Raw genomic sequence first — 13,404 nt, 5'->3', positions numbered from 1 at the left:
AGTAAGGAGAGTTCCTCTTAGTTCTTTGGTGTGGGTCTTTTAGGTACGCTTGCCAAAAAACTGCATAGCAGGTCAACATATGTCTGGTCAAAAATGTGGTGCCCAAGCGGGAGATGTTTTGGCTACGCGAGATACGCTTGAGACATATGTGGCAAATAGTAGCGGTGCGATCTGATGCACTCGTCTCAAAAAAGGCCCATACCAAAGAACTTTTGGAATAACGTGTAGAGACAGCAGCGCCCTGAACATGCGGAGCTTTGCGGTGTGATGCAGTCAGTGTGCTTAGGCTGGCCCCTGGAGGGCATCCTGCCTCATTGGTGATGTGCCTCCTCCTCCTCTCCCCTATCAGGCACCCACGTTGAGTCAGTGACCTCATCATCCCCTCCCTCCTCATCACTGGAGCAAACCGGGCAGTATGCTGCAGCAGGGGGAGCATGACTGCCAGATTGCTGTCCTTCTTTGGCACCCCCTCTGTCCGTGCTCATGTTACTGCTTTCATCTAGCTCAGTATCATCATCAGAGCCTTCCAAACGCTGGGCATCCTCCTGGAGCATGTACCCAACACTGTGGTCAAACAGTTCGAGGGACTCCTCAGGAGGACATGGTGGGGCTAGGGAAGGAGTCACTGATGCCATTGAGCCGAGGGAAGATGCCGTGTTGGCAGCTGCTTTGCCAGACAAAGTACCCTGAGCATGGGTGAGAGAGGATGAGGAGGATGAGGACGACTTGGTCATCCACTCTACCAAGTCTTCCGCATGTTGCGGCTCAACACGGCCAGCTGCAGAATAAAAGGCCAAGCGTGTCCCACGGCCACGTGCTGATGAGGATGCACTGATGCCTCTAGACACAGAGCCTGCTTGCCCTCTTTTAATGGCTTGTGACTTTCTTCCTCTCCTTGTTGGCCTTCCAGACATACTTTTGGCCTGCAGTGAGATGTAGCTGCACTAAGCTGGCATATATATATACATATATATATATATATATATATATATATATATATATATATATATATATATACTGATACTGCGGCTAGCAAAATCAACTGCCTGCCTGTAGTATTATTAGTATGATAACACCTGCACTTGTCTTCAGGTAGCTATACTGTAGGTGAGACTGTACAGGGTTGAGCTTCGAGTTCGAGTTGAACTCATGATCGACTCGAACATTGGCTGTTCGCAAGTTCGCCGAACAGCGAACAATTTGGGGTGTTCGCGGCAAATTCGAATGCCGCAGAACACCCTTTAAAAGTCTATGGGAGAAATTAAAATTGCTAATTCTAAAGGCTTATATGCAAGTTATTGTCATAAAAAGTGTTTGGGGACCCGGGTCCTGCCCCAGGGGACATGGATCAATGCAAAAAAAAGTTTTAAAAACGGACGGTTTTTCAGGAACAGTGATTTTAATAATGCTTAAAGTCAAACAATAAAAGTGTAATATCCCTTTAAATTTCGTACCTGGGGGGTGTCTATAGTATGCCTGTAAAGGGGCGCATTTTTCCCGAGTTTTGAACAGTCTGACATTTCGAAGGAAAAATTACATTTAAAACTACCCGCGGCTATTGTATTGCCGACAGTACACATAGAAGTTCATTGATAAAAATGGCATGGGAATTCTACACAGGGAAACCCCGAACCAAAATTAAAAAAAAAAAATGACATGGGAGTCCCCCTAAATTCCATACCAGGCCCTTCAGGTCTGGTATGGATATTAAGGAGAACCCCGGCTAAAATTAAAAAAAAAAAATGACTTGGGGTTCCCCCTAAATTCCATACCAGACCCTTCAGGAACCCCGCGCCAAAAAAAAAAAAAAAAACGGCGTGGGGTCCCCCCAAAAATCCATACCAGACCCTTATCCGAGCACGCAACCATTAAAGCATTATTAAAATCACTGCTCCTGAAAAAACGGCCCTTTTTAAAACTTTTTTTTGCATTGATCCATGTCCCCTGGGGCAGGACCCGGGTCCCCAAACACTTTTGTCGTGAATATTCAGTCAGAATAAGTTGTGCCTTTTTATGGACAGGTTTCCCGCACAATAATTATCCTTGAGTAATTTTTAACGAAGATATTTTTAAGATACAAAATCAATCAATATGACACAGTCTATGCTTGTGAAACTTATTCACGGAGACGTGTGGTCATACGAAATAGAAATTTTATTGGTAAACAAACACAAATAATCACATGAAATTAAGATACCGATTGCGTTACATGAACGTCTTGAAAATCAATAAAAACACTTGCAAAAATGGGCGTACCGTCCCTTTGACCTAATACCACCATGATAACTTCTCGGTAGAATCAATAACCTTGTGAACTTGACACTTAAACAGAACATCTGTATTTCACACGTGCAACCGTTACTATACTGCAGGTAAGTAAGTGGTTAAAATTGTGAAAATAAATTAGACATTTGTTTTGTCAATAAATGTGGCAACTATGCAAAAAGAAAAATATAATGAAAAATTTGAATCTTTAAAGAAAAATCTACAAGGCGGTTATTGATTCAGGAGAATGATTATCAACTGTATAATATTCAATTCATCAATATTTGTGAGAACATATCAATATTTGAGAGAACATGAAAGATAAAATCAACATGATATAATTACCCATTCCAGGATGGCTGCAGTTCCTAAGGGCTGATTACCAGAGTTAAAATGGCTGCCGTAGTTTCAAAATTAATACTCCTAAAGAGGATTTACTTCTGGTGACCTCCGAGTTCTAAGTATTAGGTGTTGAGGAATCTTCATGAATGTAAAGATATGTATTCATGCATGGTGCATGAGTGTCAGTCTGGGAGTCTGTGTGTCTCCCAGTGTCCCCCCTCAGGGTGGATCCCTGAGCTCTCCCCCTGAGCTCTCTCCTCCTTCCCTTGTCCCTTTTCCCTCATCTTCCTTCCCTCTAAATACCATTTCAGATAATAAGACCATAAAAATTTGGCTCTGCCCAAAAGGAGGTGGCTCACTTCCCATTGGGTTAGGAGACGTAATGATTAACTTCCTCTGGAAATTTAGTGAGTTCAAATAATACCACCTTCAACCACCAGGTGTCTCACATGTGTTTTGACTCCATCCTTTTAAATTAATGCGTTCTATTTTCATAAGGTGTATAATGGTAAGGATAAGTATATACCTTTAAATATTCTGGTACTCGGTCTAATGAAAAATACACTCAGTATAAGTTTGATTAATCATCCTTACATAACTTGGTTATATACCTATATCTCTATAAATGTATATCTGTAAAAACTGGTCTATCTAGGGAATACACACATTGTTATATATTTCATCAATACCACATAAAATGATTATCTATATGGATACCTGTATAACTTCTGGTATCTCCACTGAACATTTGTTTATCTTAAGTGTAGGCTACAATCTTATATGATTATAATCATGATTATATGTTTTTCCTAATACTAATTAGTTTCTTAAAACACTTCTACTTATAAAATCACACTTTCATATACATTTTCTTCATAGCAAAGTTTTTGGGTCCGCAGACGCCAACATTATAATGTCTCTGTGACCTACAATGTCAGAGATAGTTTAAAATGACTTATAATAACCTTATTGATACCTTAAATTATTTTTGACTGGCACAATATTCAACTCTCTCTAACGTGTTGAGAGGGACCGTGAACATTCTCACTGGGTGTTTAGAACTGACTTGTTTGTCTAAACCATCCTAAAAGTTCATACAATGAGTTTTGTTAGCCAAGGTGTTAGCTACTTAAACAGTCCACTACTTGCACACAATAGGTTAGCCAAGTGAGGCTATCTCTAGGCGATAATTATCTGCATAACCTTGGGTCCTGTGGCAGCTTTTGTTTATTCACAATACCATGTAAATATCTCCTTGTTTTTGTGACGAAAGCAGTTTTTTTGTTCCAACAGTTCACTTGTGAAGTGTTCAAATGCCGGGAGTCGTTTGAAAGACTTCACCAATGCAAAATGTTGAAGAAATATGGCTTCATTCGGGTCTTGTAAATCTAGCTGTGGAGATGGATCCGTATTGTGGATCTATGTTTAAAGGGTGTAGACACCTTCATGTGGGTGTAATTCTTTGAAGGGAAGACACAAAATGGGTTGGTGATTGATGTGTGCATCTCAGGGCCGTCATCCGTTGGTTGGCGGGAATTGGATCACTTCGGGCACCTTTGGGTCTTGGCCGTCCTGGGAGGTTTGTCCGTGTAGACTGGCCATCAGTGGTGTTCCGGAATCCCCCATACGGTTCCTTCGCTGGATGTTTCACACACGTTGGGCTCTCGGTTCTGTTGACCGGCTCATGGACATCTTAGTCCTGTAAGGGAAAATGGATTCCGTTAGAAAAGACATACATAGTCTCCTTTTTTTTTTTTACATGATCTGTGTTTGAGATCTCAATGTTAAGCTGGTATCCTGGGCTTCCTCAGAGCCCCCTTTTTTTTTTTCCATTGTGTCATCAGTCCTTTAACTAAACGCTCTGGATAGCAGGACAATGTTTGAAACATTTGCTATGGGAGACCAAGCTCCAGGGCTTATTAACATGAGGACATTTCTTTAGAGCTGTGGATACCAAACCTGAATGACTGATTGACATTCTTCAGAACCATTTTTTTTTTTTTTTTTTAGCTTACTTGTAGCGGTTCTGGAATAATAACAATTAAGACATTTAAGTTTGACATGTGACACTTATTGTCAGTACTAAGATATTTGACATTATAGTCAACTTTCTACTTGTGAGGAATAAAACAAATAAAATCTCCCCCCTTTGGGGTGTCAATACAAATCTTTTGAGGCGATCAAACTACCTTATGCGGGTGACTCCTCATCTTTTACCAAAATATCAAACCATTTAGGCCTCCTGATATTAATGTCTTTAGGATTCGGTCTTCCTCTGGAATTACCGTCTTAGGCGACTTCTTGAAATTAGGCTGTTTGGAGCGACCTGTGTATGTCAGAGGAATGAAGTGACCACTGAAAAATAGGAGAATAATTAATATCTAACAACCACCATCCCCCGGTAGGGATTTCAGGATCCTCATTACTGTGACCTGGGGAAAAACATGGTGTTAGAACTTCTGTCTCCTATACCTTTATTCAGTGCATTCCTCTGATTTATTTTAACATAGGCGCTTCAAAGGCTCTGTGGCCCTTGGTTGGCCACAGGATTTGCCCCTTGAAGAAATGCTATTCACGTTCCGTACAGCAATAAAACTGTGTAACATATTCATAATTTGAACGATTTTGGATTTTGCATTGCTTACAGGTTGATCAGGATTGGGTCGTGAGACCTGGTTTCTGTACTTTCCAGGGGCTACTGGCTCAGTTTGATCAGACATATCCCCATCAGAACCACTGTCTTCATTCTGGGATAGTTGTCTGGGCCTTAGTTGCTCCCTATTTTTCCGGGGATTTTGGGGTGTTCTACCCTGTGATTGCTCCCTATTTACCTGTGTAGGACCCCGGGGCCAATCACACTTGTGAGGGTGTCTACCCTTAGGCTTAAATCTGACCCGTGGGAGATACACCCTATAGTTTCTTTCAAAGTTTGGGCCAGGATCCCATGGGTGATACTCCTGAGGTGGTCTTTGCTCCCCCCTTCTATTTGGTGAGGTATCTGGTCTCCTGCTGGGGAAACTCTTTGGCACGTCTCCTCTGACTATGTCAGCGTATATCTTTTTCTGGGTTTCAACATGTACTGATTTAGGAGATACATGAATTTCATTCACAAATTTATTTGAGGGCTCAGGCCCCCCTTTGTTTTCATCAGTCTGTTGGAAAGAATACAAATTGTTACTCTCTTTTACCAACGACTCCGGTGAACACCCCCCTTTGTAATCTTTTGCTAAACTCACTTTTATGTAGTTAGGTAGGGCCTTGAAAAATGTGGATTTAAACTCAGGGTGGTTGTGATCTGGCTCCTTTTCTGCTACGTGGGAAGCACTTTTGAGCACAGCCAGATTTTCGTTGGGGCTTTGATTACTGGTACATCTGAGGTTGGGTATAGCCGCGGTAACATTTTTGTATGGGCCAAATTTTAGATGACAGCGGTGTTTAATTTCTTGCCATGAAGCACCATACAGACCTTTTAAAGATTTGCAGAATCTACAGTGTTTGGTTTCAAATACCCACGGCAAGAAATTAATCCTAGACTGGTCATCATCTAGGCCTAAAACTGATAGGGTATTTTCATAGGTCTCGATGTGGTCAGTAACGCACATTGATCCCTCTTCCTTAAAGACTGGGACAGCATAATTTACAAATTTTATTATTTCTGAGGTGTCTTGTTTAGGGGTGCCTGGCTTTTTCTCTGATCCCAAAGAAAATTGATTAGACCCCCTTTCATGTGGTGGTTCAATTTTTACCCCCCTTTGCTCTACAGATGGCTTGGGGTAGGATATTGGTTCTTTTTCTGATTCCTCCTCATTGTCTGACTCCCAACTTTCATATTCAGAATCAGATTCAGAGTCAGATTCTGAAGTACTGTCAGACTCGTCACTAAAGACTGGGACAGCATCATTTACAAATTTGATTATTTCTGCGGGGTCTTGGTTAGGGGTGTCTGTCTTTTTCTCTGATCCCAAAGAAAACTGGTTAGATCCCCTTTCATGTGGTACTTCACTTTTTACCCCCCTTTGCTCTACAGATGGCTTGGGGTAAGATATTGATTCTTTTTCTGATTCCTCCTCATCGTCTGACTCCCAACCTTCATATTCAGAATCAGAGTCAGAATCAGATTCAGAGTCAGATTCTGAAGTACTGTCAAACTCCTCCCTTTCAGGGATGCGTATCTGAGTATTACCCTGGGGCATAAACTTCATTTGTTCTATTAATTTTTCTAATTGCTTAATTAGGGATTCCTGCCAACTTCCTGAATTTCCACTGTCTATTACTCGGCAACTTCCTAAATTTCCACTGCCTATTACTCAGCAATTTTCGTCAGGAGACTTGTTTTCCTGCAGAAAACTCTCCCTCTCCTCTATTAATTGTTCCCACTTTTTACTTATTTGGTGAAGTCCGTCCATAATTGTTTTAGCGTCCTTTTTTGCTTGTTCAAATTTATCTAGAAAATCTAAGATATCATCTTTCTGTTGGGTACTTTGATATTTGAACTCATTATGAAGATACATCAGGATAAGGCATAATCCCACAAGAAGGCGATCACGCCTTTTTATTCCCTTTACCCCAGGGAATCTGTCTGTGAGTCCACAGATTTGCCATCCTACAGACCACAAGCCCTTTTTTAAATTATTGGCGTGGTTTCTAAGGCCTTTAACAAATACTTTTAGATCAGACTCATTAGACAAACTTTTTCCGGCTTGATCCGCCGTTTCCATTTTATAAATTATTTCCAACATTTCCTGTACCTGTATCAATTCTTCCTCAGTGCTCATACTACCACTAAGGGCTGACTCTTGATAGTCCCCATCAACATAAAATTCACTTTGACCAGACATTTTGGCATAAAAAAAAAAAAAAAAAAAAAATTTTAAAAATTAATAATTAATAATTTCATGCAAAATATTATGTATGTCACCACCATAACTATGATTGATCTTGTACAAAACATCGACGTTATCTCAGCTCAGTGCCTCCATTATGTAGTGAATATTCAGTCAGAATAAGTTGTGCCTTTTTAAGGACAGGTTTCCCGCACAATAATTATCCTTGAGTAATTTTTAACGATACGATAAGATATTTTTAAGATACAAAATCAATCAATATGACACAGTCTATGCTTGTGAAACTTATTCACGGAGACGTGTGGTCACACAAAATAGAAATTTTATTGGTAAACAAACTCAAATAATCACATGAAATTAAGATACCGATTGCGTTACATGAACGTCTTGAAAATCAATAAAAACACTTGCAAAAATGGGCGTACCGTCCCTTTGACATAATACCACCATGATAACTTCTCGGTAGAATCAATAACCTTGTGAACTTGACACTTAAACAGAACATCTGTATTTCACACGAGCAACCATTACTATACTGCAGGTAAGTAAGTGGTTAAAATTGTGAAAATAAATTAGACGTTTGTTTTGTCAATAAATGTGGCAACTATGCAAAAAGATAAATATAATGAAAAATTTGAATCTTTAGAGAAAAATCTACCAGGCGGTTATTGATTCGGGAGAATGATTATCAGTTGAATAATATTCAATACATCAATATTTGAGAGAACATATCAATATTTGAGAGAACATACAAGATAAAATCAACATGACATAATTACCCATTCCAGGATGGCTACAGTTCCTATTGGCTGGTTACCAGAGTTAAGATGGCTGCCGTAGTTTCAAAATGGATACTCCTAAAGAGGATTTACTTCTGGTGACCTCCGAGTTCTAAGTATTAGGTGTTGAGGAATCTTCATGAATGTAAAGATATGTATTCATGCATGGTGCATGAGTGTCAGTCTGGGAGTCTGTGTGTCTCCCAGTGTCCCCCCTTCAGGGTGGATCCCTGAGCTCTCCCCCTGAGCTCTCTCCTCCTTCCCTTGTCCCTTTTCTCTCATCTTCCTTCCCTCTAAATACCATTTCAGATAATAAGACCATAAAAATTATAATGGCTCCGCCCAAAAGGAGGTGGCTCACTTCCCATTGGGTTAGGAGACGTAATGATTAACTTCCTCTGGAAATTTAGTGAGTTCAAATAATACCACCTTCAACCACCAGGTGTCTCACACGTGTTTTGAGTCCATCCTTTTAAATTAATACGTTCTATTTTCATAAGGTGTCTAATGGTAAGGATAAGTATATACCTTTAAATATTCTAGTACTCGGTCTAATGTAAAATACACTCGGTATAAGTTTGATTAATCACCATTACATAACTTGGTTATATACCTATATCTCTATAAATGTATATCTGTAAAAACTGGTCTATCTAGGGAATACACACATTGTTATATATTTCATCAATACTACATAAAAATGATTATCTATATGGATACCTGTATAACTTCTGGTATCTCCACTGAACATTTGTTTATCTTAAGTGTAGGCTACAATCTTATATGATTATAATCATGATTATATGTTTTTCCTAATACTAATTCGTTACTTAAAACACTTCTACTTATAAAATCACACTTTCATATACATTTTCTTCATAGCAAAGTTTTTGGGTCCGCAGACGCCAACATTATAATGTCTCTGTGACCTACAATGTCAGAGATAGTTTAAAATGACTTATAATAACCTTATTGATACCTTAAATTATTTTTGACTGACACAATATTCAACTTTCTCTAACGTGTTGAGAGGGACCTTGAACATTCTCACTGGGTGTTCAGAAATGACTTGTTTGTCTAAACCATCCTAAAAGTTCATACAATGAGTTCTGTTAGCCAAGGTGTTAGCTACTTAAACAGTTCTTCCCTCGAATACAATAAGTTAGGTCATCTCTATGTGAGAAAAGTCTATATAACCTTGTGTCCTGTGGCAGCTTTTGTTTATTCACAATACCATGTAAATATCTCCTTGTTTTGTGACAAGAGCAGTTTTTGTTCCAACAGCTTCCTTTACAATACATGCTTGTAAAAGTCTTCAATATTTAAAGAAGTAGAGAAAGGCTTGGTCAAACATGAGAATGTCCATTTTATCCTAAAAGTCCCCAAAAGGGCAACAGTTCAAATATTTAACATCACAGTTCATCTACTTGGTGAGGCCTAAGCATCTCTCATGTTTCTGCCAGAAATATAAAATATATTTCTTCATGAATTCACAACAAAATGTAAAAATGTCTCTGGCAGCGAAAACGTTAAAGTGAACCCCAGCTGGAGGAATTTCAGTCCCCAGAAGTGGTAGGAATATGACCACACACTCAGCCCCGATCTCTTGTAGGTGTGCTGTGTAAATAGTCTATGGAGACAAGTAATAGCTAAACAGAGAAAGAAGATAACAAGGACATCCATTCTACACCTGATGAGATCCCTGAGACTTTCATCAGAACCAGATGGAATATAAGTAGCCAGCTGAACTTAAGTGGTACTGTTAAATGCATCCCATAAACAGCAGCAACCCAGTGTGGGAAGGCCTGCGGCACCTTAGGAAATTACTTTCTCACCAAACCGAGACCTCTCCTTGGCTGGTGTCCCAGTCACAGACCTGCCTGCAAAGATGTCATCAGTGAGAGGAGATAAAATATGGAAAGGAGGCATTTATCATGGGAGGGGAGGTTTGGAGAAGGTGTGCTTAGCTGGAGCTCTGACGCCTGGCTTATGGTGTATCAACAGTCAGAAGAACCTGGAATGGACTCTCTTAATGAGGCTTCAGAGGCTTTGCAAGATTCCACTTGACCCCATCCTAGTCTCTGGTAGTGCGGCAGTGTTGATAATGTATTAGCTCAGGATCTGGCAATGAATAAAACACTTGGTAACACTGCCCAGTTAGTGAATGATGAAAATGCATTACATGTTCCGTCAAAGCACCATAAAAAAAGAAAAATATATAAATCATGAGGAAAAAAAGTCAGTGAATCCGATCATTACATTCCAGTTTGCTCCCAGATTTAGTTTTTCTAAAGTAGCATTTTATCTTTTCACTTCTTCCCTAGCTTATGGGATAACATTGGGGCTATGAAACTAAAGGGACACCCGCAACTTCTTTTAATATCCCCCTTCTTCCAGAGTTTCCACTCTACAAGCTTCTCTGCTGAAGCTTGTGAATCCTCTGGTGACAGATTAGCCCAGAATTAACTGTAAAATCTTTGTCACATTCAGAGCATTAAAATGGCTTCTCTCCAGTGTGAATCCTCTGGTGTCTGATAAGATTTGAATTCTGTGTAAAAGCTTTGCCACATTCAGAACACTGATATGGCTTCTCTCCAGTGTGAACTCTCTGGTGTTTGATAAGATTTGATTTATGTGTAAACACTTTGCCACATTCAGAACACTGATATGACTTCTCTCCAGTGTGAACCCTCTGGTGTATGGTAAGCTCTGCCTTGGTTGTAAAAGCTTTGCCACATTCAGAACACTGATATGACTTCTCTCCAGTGTGAACCCACTGGTGTCTGATAACATCTGACTTCTGTGTAAAAGCTTTGCCACATTCAGAACACTGATATGGTTTCTCTCCAGTGTGAACCCTCTGGTGTATGATAAGTTTTGACTTTTTTGTAAAAGTTTTGTCACATTCAGAACACTGATATGACTTCTCTCCAGTGTGAACTCTCTGGTGTGCCATAAGATTTGATTTCTGTGTAAAAGCTTTGCCACATTCAGAACACTGATATGACTTCTCTCCAGTGTGAACCCTCTGGTGTCTGATAACATCTGACTTCTGTGTAAAAGCTTTGCCACATTCAGAACACTGATATGGTTTCTCTCCAGTGTGAACCCTCTGGTGTATGATAAGTTTTGACTTTTTTGTAAAAGTTTTGTCACATTCAGAACACTGAAATGGTTTCTCATCATTGTGAACCTTCTGGTGTGTGATACGTTTTGCCTCCATTGTAAAACCTTTGTTGTGTTCCAAACAAGAAAAATCTTCTGAAATGACTCCTCTTATATATACATGGGTTGGACTTTACTATAAAGCCATTGTCACTTGCAGAACACTGAAATGACTTTTCTCCTGTTGTCCTCTGAGGCTGGATCAATGTTGAAGAGGATCCAATACATTTATGATATTTAGAACATGGATATGTCTTGAGTCCTTTGTGAATCCTCCAGTGAACCGCAATAAAAACTTTCAGTCACTTATAACACCCACATGGATCGATTCCCATGTGACTTTGTTTTATTGATGAAGACCAGCATGACCAAAAACTTGGATCCTCAGTCCACCTGTACAGAAAAAAATAAAAGTCAGAATTCTTTAAAAAAGGTTTCATTAAAGTTACTTCATTTTTTAACATTTATTATTAACTGCTTCCCGCTCAGCCTATTGTAATATGACGGCCAGAAAGGAGCCATATTGTTCTGGGAGAACAGATCTTGTGCGGCCCTGCAGGACCAATCTCTGGAGCAGTCTGTCACCCGCTATGTCCAGTGGATGACTGATCAGTGTAGCGGCCCACTGCCGGTACCATGTGATCGCTGTGACCAATCACAGTAGATAACATGACAATTGTGAACAATGATTGGCTTTTATTCATGACAGTTATTGTGTGGTTGGTCACAGTGATCACATGGTACAGACAGGGCCAATCACAACAATATACACTGAATGAATCTATTTAATTCAGTAAAAATGCTTGCTTATAGCAATGAAATTCACTGCTATAAACAATCATAGTGTGTAAAAAAAAAAGAAATCATGATTACCTCCCCAGAGTAGTACAGTGTTAGTATGGTACACAGTTACACAGTTAGTAGGTTGAATAAAGACACCAGTCCATCCAGTTCAACCTGAGTAAGTATGGGTGCGTGTCTACAATTGTCCCTATCCCTGTACATTGTGTCTCATTAAGATGCTCATCTATTATATTATTATTTAAGGTATCCATATACCGCCGTCAATTTACACAGTGCTCCACACATCGCACACTCACATCGGTCCCTACCCTCAAGGAGCCACAATCCAAGGTCGCCAACTCACATTCATATACTAGGGCCAATTTTGGACAGAAGCCTATTAACCTACCAGCATGTCTTTGGAGTGTGGGAGGAAACCGGAGTACCCGGAGGAAACCCACGCAGACACAGGGAGAACATGCAAACTCCAGGCAAGTAGTGTTGTGGTTGGGATTCGAACCAGTGACATTTTTTTACTGCTTGTGAGAGTGATACCCACTACACCACTGTGCCACCTATAACACCAGTAGTGGTAACACTATATTGCTTTGGTCACAGTATATGTAAAAAAAAATGTTTAAAAAATTAAATTATTAAAAATACTTTTTTTTTTTTTTACATTTTTTTTTACATATTGTCAACAGTCAGTGTCCCTGCTCACCTCCACACCAGTTATATGAGGACGCTATACTGTACTGGGGACAGGATGTAAACAATAAAAACATCCAAAATATTGTAACAAAAAAATTACAACTTAATACCCACCATGCCTCTTACTAAATACCTTAGAATATCTACCGTATATACTCGAGTATAAGTCGTTCCAAATATAAGTCGAGGCCCCTAATTTACCACAAAAAATGGGAAAAACTTAGTGACCCGAGTATAAGACGAGGGTGAGAAATGCACAGCTACTGTAAGTGAAAAACAACAATGCCCATTTGCAGCCTCACTGTGCCCATTTGCATGCCTCACTGTGCCCATTTGCAGCCACAGGTCCCCCGAACTTCAAACTCATTAGTTAAGGGTTCCTGGATGCCCCCTAGCTGCAGCCAAAATTTGGGGTCTCTGAACCCAAATGGTCCAGAAATGACATTGCTGCAGATGGACACAGTTGACCAACTTTGGGGCCCCGTATCTCAGGGCCACTTAGTGCTAGGAACCCC

The 13,404-nt window shown here is 39.9% G+C and overlaps 1 pseudogene; it reads right to left on the bottom strand.

Annotated features, from left to right (window-relative positions):
* LOC141126578 (uncharacterized) overlaps positions 1-13,404 on the bottom strand; it is a 1,610,887-nt pseudogene that overhangs the window by 52,045 nt on the left and 1,545,438 nt on the right.

This window comes from Aquarana catesbeiana, linkage group LG02 (genome assembly GCF_042186555.1).
Source record: "Aquarana catesbeiana isolate 2022-GZ linkage group LG02, ASM4218655v1, whole genome shotgun sequence".
NCBI classification, from domain to species: Eukaryota; Metazoa; Chordata; class Amphibia; order Anura; family Ranidae; genus Aquarana; species Aquarana catesbeiana.
The sequence above is the reverse complement of the archived record's forward strand: the minus strand, read 5'-3'. Positions and strand labels throughout refer to the sequence as shown.